Source organism: Elephantulus edwardii, unplaced genomic scaffold (assembly GCF_000299155.1).
Source record: "Elephantulus edwardii isolate Elephantulus edwardi_28Jun2011 unplaced genomic scaffold, EleEdw1.0 scaffold00040, whole genome shotgun sequence".
Lineage (NCBI taxonomy): Eukaryota > Metazoa > Chordata > Mammalia > Macroscelidea > Macroscelididae > Elephantulus > Elephantulus edwardii.
The window spans coordinates 10292297-10302339 of NW_006399790.1; positions in this window are offsets into that span (position 1 = coordinate 10292297).

A 10043-nucleotide genomic window follows, 5' to 3' on the forward strand; every position below is an offset into this window, starting at 1 on the left:
ACAAATCTGAACCCTGTCCTATCCTATGCTATTCTCACTATCTCTGAAACACTCAGTGCCATTTCTGCAGTCACAGTGTCTAATCACCTGGTTGGGAGTCTTCCTTTCCTTCGCCCTCCCTCCACTTTCCCAAGCATTATGTCCTTCTCCAAGCAATAGCCTCTTTTAGCAATATGCCCAAAGTATGTGAGTAGAAGCTTTGGCATCCATGTCTCCATGGAGCACTTTGGCTGCATCTTCTCTGAGACACGATTTACTTGTTCTTTTGGCAGTCCTTGGGATATTCAGTATTTTTCTCCAACACCACACCTCAATGGCATACTTATTCATTGTCCAGCTCTCGGTTGAATAAAAGGTGACTGAAAAGACCATAACCCTAATTAGGTGCATCTTAGTCCTCAAACTGACATCATGGCTCTGCAGTGATTCAGAAAGGCCCCTGATTACAGACTTTCCCAGTGCAATATATCTCCTGATCTCCTCGCTGACTTAAACAAGTGTGTTAATTGTGGATCCAAGTAAAATTACGTCATTGACAGTTTCGATCTTTTCTCCGTCATAACATTACCTGTTGTAAAGGTTTTTGTTTTCTTGATGTTGAGATACAATTCATATTGCAGACTGCAATGTTTAATCTTCTGCAGCAAATGCTTCAAGTCCTTCTCACTTTCAGTAAGTAAGTTTTTCTGCATAACAAAAGTTATTGATGAATTTTTCTCCCATCCTGATGCAATATTCTTCTTCATAGCATCAGGCTTCTCAAATAATTGGCTCAGCATTCAGATTAAATAGATATGTAGAAAGGATATAACCCTTGTGCACATCTTTCTTAATTTTAAACCATGTAGAGTCAAATGGATCTTGGCTGAAAGCAAAGAGTACCAGAAGAATGTCGATCTGTGCTTCATTGATTATGCAAAGGCATTTGGCTATGTGGATCTCAAAAAATTATGGCTAACCTTGAGGAGAATGGGAATTCCAGAACTCTTGATTGTGCTCATGTAAAATCTGTACTTGGAACAGCAAACAGTCTCTCAAAACAGAACAAGGAAACAATGCATGTTTCAAAATCAGGAAAGGAGTTCATCAGGGATGCATCCTGTCTCCATACCTTTTCAATCTATAGGCAGAACAGATCATTTGGGAGGTTGGAATGTATGAGAAGGCATGTGGCATCAGGATGGGAGGAAGGCTCATCAACAACCTATGTTATGCCGATGACCCAACCCTGCTTGCTGAAACTGAGGAGGACCTGAAGTGTTTGCTACAGAAGGTCAAGGACTACAGCCTTCAATATGGATTGAAGCTCAATATCAAGACAAAGATTCTTACCACGGGACCAATTGGCAGCACCATGATAGATGGAGAAAAGATTGAGGTTGTTAACAATTTCAGCTTGCTTGGCTTCACAATCAATACTCTTAGCACTAGCAATCAGAAAATTAAAAGACAAATTGCACTGGGAAAATCTGCTGTCAGAGACCTCTCTAGGGTACTGAGAAGCAAAAATATCAGTCTAAAGGCTAAAGCGCTCCTGATCCAGTCCAAGATCTTCACAATTGCTTGCTATGTGCATCAGAGAACTGGACCATGACTAAGGATGACAGAATAAGAATGCATACTTTTGAGTGTTGGTGCTAGAGAAGAGTTTTGAACATACCATGGACTGCCAAGAAACTAAACAGGTGGGGTTTGTAGAGGGTGAGGCCAAGTTTCTCCTTGGAGGCTAGTATTTTGAAGCTCTATCACATATATTTTGGGGACGTTGCTGGTAGGGACCAGTCCTTGAAGAGAGACATCATGCTCAGAAGGGTGTAGGGACAGTGCAGGAGAGGAAGACCCCGGGTGAGATGGATTGATACAGTAACTAGATCAATGGGGGTTTGTGTGTCGGTGGCAGTAAGACTGGCTCAGAAAGGGTTAGGCTTCAATGCTGTTGTACTTAGGGTTGCAGGCAACTTGATGGCACACAACAACAACAACAACAGCAACAGCAGTATTCCCTTGCTCTTTTCCCACAACAGCCTCTTGATCCAGGCATAGATTTCACATGACTACAATTATATGTTCTGGGATTCCCATTCTTCTCAATGTTAGCCATATAATCTGTTATGATTCACATAGAACACGTAATTCGTTATATCAACATATATTTCTGAGCCTATTTTTCTAATATCCTTCTTCTTGTTGTTGTGTGCTGTAGAGTCAGCACCGACCCATAGCTGACCCTCCAGCAGGCAGTTAGTTCCCAGGAGGAGATTGCTCATTCTTTCCCTGCAGAACAGCTGGTGGCCTCGAATCATGTGCCTTTGGGATTGCAGTGCAGCTTCTTGCCAATAGGCCACCAGAGCTCCCTTCTTACATCCTTAGTCTGCCTTTTCTTTTCATTCTCTGGTGCAGCAGGAGGGAGCAGAATCAAAGCTAAAATGAACCTTCCAGATGCTGTTGTGAAGGCAAAATCACGTCTGAAGTAGGTTTATCAGTCTACAAGTTGACCATGAGGCAGGTTGGAACTTTAGGTGATTTGATTTCGCTCACCAGATACATGAGGTGCATTTGTGACTGGGAGACTAGTGTCCTGTTTGGCGAGCTTTTCACAGCTCACATAGTTTTGTTTACATGGGGAAATTTTCTGCTCTCTCTGCCATAAATGTCTTATTTAGAAAGTGTTTATGGTCCAAAACCTCTTAGAAAGCCATTCTACAGAGAAACGGAATGAAAATATAGAGAAATTTCCCTTTCTCTTTTCTAGTCTTCAGTCATCTTTGTTGATGTCTACCACTAATGCTAGCAGTCTCTCCTTGAAGATCATTTCCTGTACTTGCAAAAACATTCTTAAAGCTTTATTCTAGGGAAAATACCCATTGCTGGTTGTTCAGTGTATCCGGAGGGAACAGGAATAAAAGTGTCCCAGATGTTTTGAATGACATTGATAAGTTCTTATGATAATCAAGGGACCTCTGGTGGCGTAGTGGTAGGGAATTGTGCTGCCAATGCAAAGGTATGTAGTTCGAATCCATCAGCTGTTATGCAGGAGATAATATGAACTATCTCCTCCCGTGCAATTTACTGCCTCTGAAAACCCACTGGAGGGTGAGCTATGTATTGGTTCTGTCTTGACATCATGTAACAACAAGTCATAGGTCAGTTCTGACCAGATGACACACAACAACAATGACAACAACAACAACCTTCTTATTAACAGCCCAGCCTATTCCCCTTAATTATTGTGCCACCAGGGTTTGCTATTTTTCAAATTGCCTCTTTTTATTCTTTTTCAGAAACAGTATATACTTATTATTGTAACAATTGCTTTTCTGTTGTTCCTAGAAGTATGAGGTTTGATGGGAAAAGGCAAACCTACATTACATTTGCCATCTTGATCATCTGACTGCAGGGATTTTCTATCCCCTTGACTTAAAATTTCTTTTATATCACCCAGACTTATAATTCCCAACAGAGTTTTACCGCAAACAACTTCTCAATCCCTTTTTCATTGTTGGTGCTTCTTAACTCAAGTCTGAGAGTCAACTTAACTATGATTATTAAAAATATGCATAAGATAAAATTGGTATCTGAATATTAGCCTTAGAAACGGCCCTATGAGTACATAAAGTCAGAACAGAGCATAAACACTGTGAGAGAAACTTGCTTGTTTGTTATTTTACTATTTTGCTTTGCTTATTTTCTGGGCTTTGCCCATATTCTAAGTAGATGGGCTTCTGGAAAAGTGATCTCCAGTTGAATGAAACATGAAGTACTACTATATTGCTGTGATCTTCATTTACAGAATAATTTGTTTGGCAGTTATTTTAAAGTCTAAAGAAATTCCCAAAATTTGTTATACTACTGCTAGAATCATTTACATTCTTTGATCCCCAGCTATACTTTTATCTTCAAAACACATCAAATTTACTTTTGAAATTGGGTTTATTGTCCCAGGGATTTCTGAAGATTCAACACTGTGTGAAGCATGGAATAGGCTTTGGGAATTGATTTGAGAATGTGCATATGTCTTTATGTCTTGTGTTTTAGTAAGCATTTTTGAGTAGCAGTAAGAACGAAACAATCAAGCATTTCAGAATAACTAGGCACTCTGGCTTCCTAGTTTGCTGCGAATTGGATTGAATTACCCTCTAAAAAATTGCATGTGTTTAATGATGCTGTGTGTAAATTATGTAATTATCTCCCCTTTTCTGATAAGCCAATCAGTTGTAAAATAATTAATGATGCAAAAATAGGGTAGTAAAATGGGATCACAGCTCTGATGCATTTTAAGGGGCCTTTCATTGGGATGTGACCTGTAACATCTTTTATCTCACGAGAGAACGGAATGAAAAAGGAGTAGAGATGAGAGGGACTCAGCACTGCCAAGAAAGACGAGCGTGTCCTTTGGAACCAGGTTTCTGCAACAGGAAACAAGAGACACAGAGAGAAATCCTTGCCCTAGAGCCACAAGCTTTTATTTGGACTTTTCTTGTTATATGCTATCGAGTTGCCTGTGACTCTTAGTGACCTTATGTACAACAGCTCTGAAGCCTGCCCTGTCCTGAGCCAATCTCACTGATTCTGACACACCAATTCCCATTGCCACAGTTACTGTATCAATCCATCTCAACCAGGGTCTTTTCCTCCTGCATTTAGCAACCCTAAATAGCCTTTGCTCAAGGTGTGCACTTGTGGTATCTCTGGTATAGCAGCAGTAGATAATGAAGATAGAATGAAAGAAATAGATGCCAGTGAAGGAAACTGGTTCAAGTGCGTAATTACTAAGGCAGGTTCCCTGAAATATTGGGGTGCATCACGATCACCCAGAAGGCTTTTAAAAACACAATTGTTGGATGTCCATCCCAGAGTGTCGGATTCAATAGTTTTGGATGGCTCTCAGTTCCACTTGTATTACTAATAATTTCCCAAGTCGTAAGGATGCCAGCGATCCTAGGACTACACTTTGAGAACCACTGTACTACAATATTATATCCCTGCCTGGCTCACTCCAAGCACACTCTATTATGTCTATATTTATAGATAAATAAACGTGCATTTAATAAATTCTACTAGTAATATCCCTGCCTGGCTCATACCAAGCACACAGTATTATGTCTATATTTATAGATAAATATACATGCATTTAAGAAATTCTGCTGGTGCTTCTGCTGGTTAAGGCATTCTATTGGTAATGAAAAAAGGTTGGTGGTTCAAACCCACCAGCTGCTCCACAGGAGAAAGTTGAAACAGGCTGCATTCTTAACAATTTTCAGCCTTGCAATTTCTGTAGGAGAGTTTTAGTCTTAATATGCTTGCAATCATCCCGATGGCAGAGGGTATGAAAGCATTTGCTCACATGTATATTGTATGAATTTTATTGGTGCTAATTCAAGGTTAATTGTCAGGTCTTATTTTAAATTCCATGCTTCTGAGTCAAGGGCTCCTCAATTAATTATGTTTTTGTCTCTTCTGGTTTTTAAGTAAAAAAACAAAAGCATCCAAAATATTCTTGAAACTGTCTGAAAGGAATATTTGATTAGGCGTTACATTTATGACAACAATCTGGAACAAGGGTTGCATTGTGGGGGTGGGCTGGGGAAAGGGGGGGCAGAAAATGTGCAACAAAGGAAATAAAAAAATATTTTTTTAGAAAAAGTTAAAAACCAAAACAAACAAAATGTTCTTAGAATTTATTTTTAGAATAAAGTTAGTTTCCCTGATTCTTCCTGACACTAAGTGATGCATGTTTTGACTCACCCTACAGTGCTCTTCAGTAACTCTCTGTAACTCAGATCTTTTGCACACATTGCTGGACCTAGAATTACTTTTTATTTTCTTCTGTAAATATCTCTATCTCTTTAGCTTATGTTTTTAAAAAGGACAAGAAGTTTAGCTTTACCATTTGGTCCTTAAAGTCTCTCTCTTTTGTATCTTTAATTATAAGAGGTTTCAGATCCCTTACCAAATCTAGAAAGAAATCAGAGTGGGAGGAAAATCATTATTGACTTTAACAATAGGAAGGGTAGTGAATGTGAACGTTTTGGCTAAGTGGCCCTCTGCATCTTTGTATACAGACACCAATCTCAGACCTCCCTTCAACTTTCTTCTTTTTTCCCCATGAAATACAGTCAGTAACTAGTTGCTGTTGTTGACTCTGATTCATGAGAATTAATTCTATATCTGCCAGTAGAATTGTGTTCCTTTGAGTTTTCTTTTTCCTTCCATTTCTATGGGGTAGAATTATTGTCAGCATGGCACTGCCTGTCTGCTAGATAGGTTTAGTGTGTCTGCTTGTACAGTGGATAATATGACCCTGCCAGTACTTTGCATAGGCAGGAGAAGGGATATGAAATAGCTCTCTTGGTTGTATAGATTTAAAAATAACTTAGATTATGCCTGAGAGTGATTATTCTTGATTTATATATACATTTGTATAATACATGGATTTAAGCTTAGGAAATAGGGTTGAAGAAGGCTAAGAGGAACAGCTCTTCAGAAAATATACTGCTTTCCATGGAAGAGCTGTGCATAATGTGGAGTGGTGAACAAATTGTATTACTCAGAAAGAAAGCTCACCATAATACCCTGTAAAGAATTAGATGCTCTTTAAAATTGACTTTTGGATGTCTAGGGAGTGAGGCTAATGAACACAATACAGATGGGGATCGAGAAATGTGGTACATGTTTAAAAAAAAATGTCTAATTGCTACTTGCTGAACCCATCAGAAAAAGATTTGTTGTCCCTGTAGGCTGACTTATGAAAAGAACATTGCAGTAAGCCACCCGGTGCTACTTGTAACAAGCCAGAATGAACCTCTCAGCATCCCACATGAGACATACAAGGTCCCTTGATGCTCACCCTTATCTCCTATACCTTCATCATCATTATCCATGTCTGCATACAGAGACTCATTGCTCAGATGATGACTCATCAAAACTGTCAAGAAACATTTGTGAGGTTCAAAAAGCTCAGTTATTCGGATGGCCAACAGACACCTGAAGAAATGCTCAAAATCACTGGCAATAAGAGAGATGCAAATCAAAACCACCATCTCATTCCAGTAACGGTGGAATAGTTTAACAGGACAGCAAGTAATAAATGTTCGAGAGGATGTGGTGAGACAGGAAATCTTATACACTGTTGGTGGAATTGTAAAATGGTACAATCACTCTGAAATGCAGAGTGGTGCTTCCAAAACAACGGAATGATTTTGGAAATCGCTATTTAACATGGGAGGGACTGGAGAGCATTATGCTAGGTGAACTAATGTAGTCCCATAAAAATAAATACTGTAAAAGACCATTATTGTAGAAATAGAAAAATATCTAGTAAAACATGTATGAGGATCTAAGCAGGGCAGAGGGAGAGCACACAGGTGAAGATAGGTGGGGTGGGGGGTGCGTAATCATAGGGTCATAGAATTTGGTGGGTCGAAGGAGGGCTGGGTTAAGGAAATGAGAAAGACCTGGTGTGAAAAACAATGTACATGAACTTTGTCAGTAAGCCAATATAAAATAAAAAGTTTATATTAAAAAAAACCCCTCAAACTTCCTGTCTTCAAGTCAGAATCAACTTACTGCTGATTTTGCCTTCAGTTTCTGAGGCTATGAAACACAGGGAAGGATATGGCTCACTCTTCTTTCAGACAAGCTTGTGGGTTCAAACAGCCAGATGGACGTGGCTTTTAAGTTAGGAGCAACACAGTTCCCTGGGGACCAGGACACCAGGGCTCATTTTTGTGACGTTAGCACAGTATTTTCCCCCTATTGTCTTTCAATTCAAGAAATTATCTGCAGTACTGTGCTAGGTACTTCCTCAGAGGATTCACTCTGATGAAAAGAATAGAATATGTTTAGCTAATGTGAGAATTGCTGAGGGACAGCTCAGGAAGAAAAAGCAAAGTATTATAATGAAATGTGCAAAAAACTGGAGTCAGAAAAGCAAAAGGGCCAAACTCACTCAGCATTTCTTAAGCTGAAGGAATTGAAAAAAAAAAATCAAGCTACGAGTGGCAATACTTAAGGATGCTCCAGGCAGAATATTAAATGATCCAATAAGCATTAAAAGAAGATGGAAGGAGTATATAGAGACACTGTGCCAGAAGGAATTGGCTGACACAGAAGGATTTCATGAAACAATGTATGAGCAAGAGCCTGTGATAATCAAGAAAGAAATTCAAGCTTCTCTGAAAGAGCTGAGTAAAAAACCAACCCAAAACACACACAAAACACAATGCTCCAGGAATTGACAGCATACCAATTGATATACTTCAACAAACAGATGGTGCCCTGGATGTGCTATGTTGTGCCCAGAAATCTGGAGGAAAACCACATGGCCAACTGACTGAAAGAAATTTGTATTTGTTGCCATTCCAAGGCAACCTGGCAGAGTGTGGAAATTATCAAACAATATCTTTGATATCACATGTAAGCAAGAATCTGCTGAAGATTATCCAAAAATGACTGGAACAGCACATCAACAGAGACTGTCTGAAGTGCAGGCTGGGTTTAAAAGAGGCCAAGGTACTAGGGATATTATAGCTAATGTCAGGTGGATCTTGGCTGAAAGTAGAGAGTATCAGAGCAATGTCTGTGTTTTATTGGTTAAGCAAAGGCATTTGACTGTGTGAATGACAACAAACTGTGGCTGACTCTGAGAAGAATGGGGATCCCAGAACGTTTGATTATACTTACACAAAACCTATACTTGGACCAGGAGGCAGTCCTCAGAACAGAGCAATGAGACACTGCATAGTTCAAAATCAGGAAGGGTGTATGCCAGGGATGTATTCTGTCTCCATACCTTTTCAATCTCTATGCAGAACAGATCATCTGGGAGGCTGAGCTGTTATCAACAACCTGTGTCATGCAGATGACCTGAAGCACTTGATGCAGAAGATCAAGGACTGCAGCGTTTAATTTAGATTGAAGCTCAACATTAAGAAAACAAAGATTCTCACCACTGGGCCAGTTGGCAGCATCATGATAGATGGTGAAGAGATTGATATTATTAACAGCTTTAGTTTGCTTGACTCCACTCTTGGTACCAGCAGCCAGGAAATCAAGAGACAAATTACATTTGAAAAGTTGGCTGTCAGATACCTCTCCAGAGTACTGAAAACCAATGACATCAGTCTGGTGACTAAGGTGTGCCTGATCCAGACCATAGTCTTCACAATTGCTTGCTATGCATCAGAGAGCTGGAAAATTACTAGGGATGATAGAGAATTGATGCCTTTGAGCTCTGGTGCTGAAGAAGAGTGTTGAATATACCATGGACTGCCAGGAGAACAAACAGGTTTATCCTAGGAAGGGTTAAGCCAGCCTGCTCCTTGGAGGCAAGGATTCTGAGGCTTCGTCTGACATACTTTGGGCATGTTGCAGAGAGGGACCGATCCTTGGAGAGGGACATTATGTTTGGAAGAATGGAGGGACGGAGAAAGAGAAGGAGACCATCGATGAGATGGATTGATACAGTGACTGGGTTAATGAGGGTAGGTGTGTCAGAGACAGTAAATTTGGCACAGACCAGAGTAGATTTCAGGGCTGTTGTAGATAGGGTCTCAGTGTGTCATAAGTGACTCAACAGCACACAACAACAACAATTTAAGTATATGACAAAGGCATTAAGAACAAATATACAATGCAGTGGTATTTCAGAGAAACCAAATCTTTAATTGAAGAAATAAAGAACTTTTAAAAGAAGGATAAATCTGAAGAAAGAATCATACTAACTGGTTACCAGGAAGGGGAAACAGTGGGTGGGGAGTAGATAATGATTGATTTCATAGTTAAGGAATACTTAGTAGTGTGGCAAAGACAAAATGTAATGAATGGATGATCAGACACTGGGGGTGTTGTAATTAATGTTATGAAACAAAATGTGCATGAATGATTGAAAAAGCAATGTTATTTATAAACTGAACCCTGCTTGTTAAAACTGAAGAGGACCTGAAGCACCTGCTTCAGGGTCAAGGACTGCAGCCTACAATATGGATTGAGGCTCAATGTCAAGAAGACAAAGATTCTCACCACTGGGCCAATTGGCAGCATCA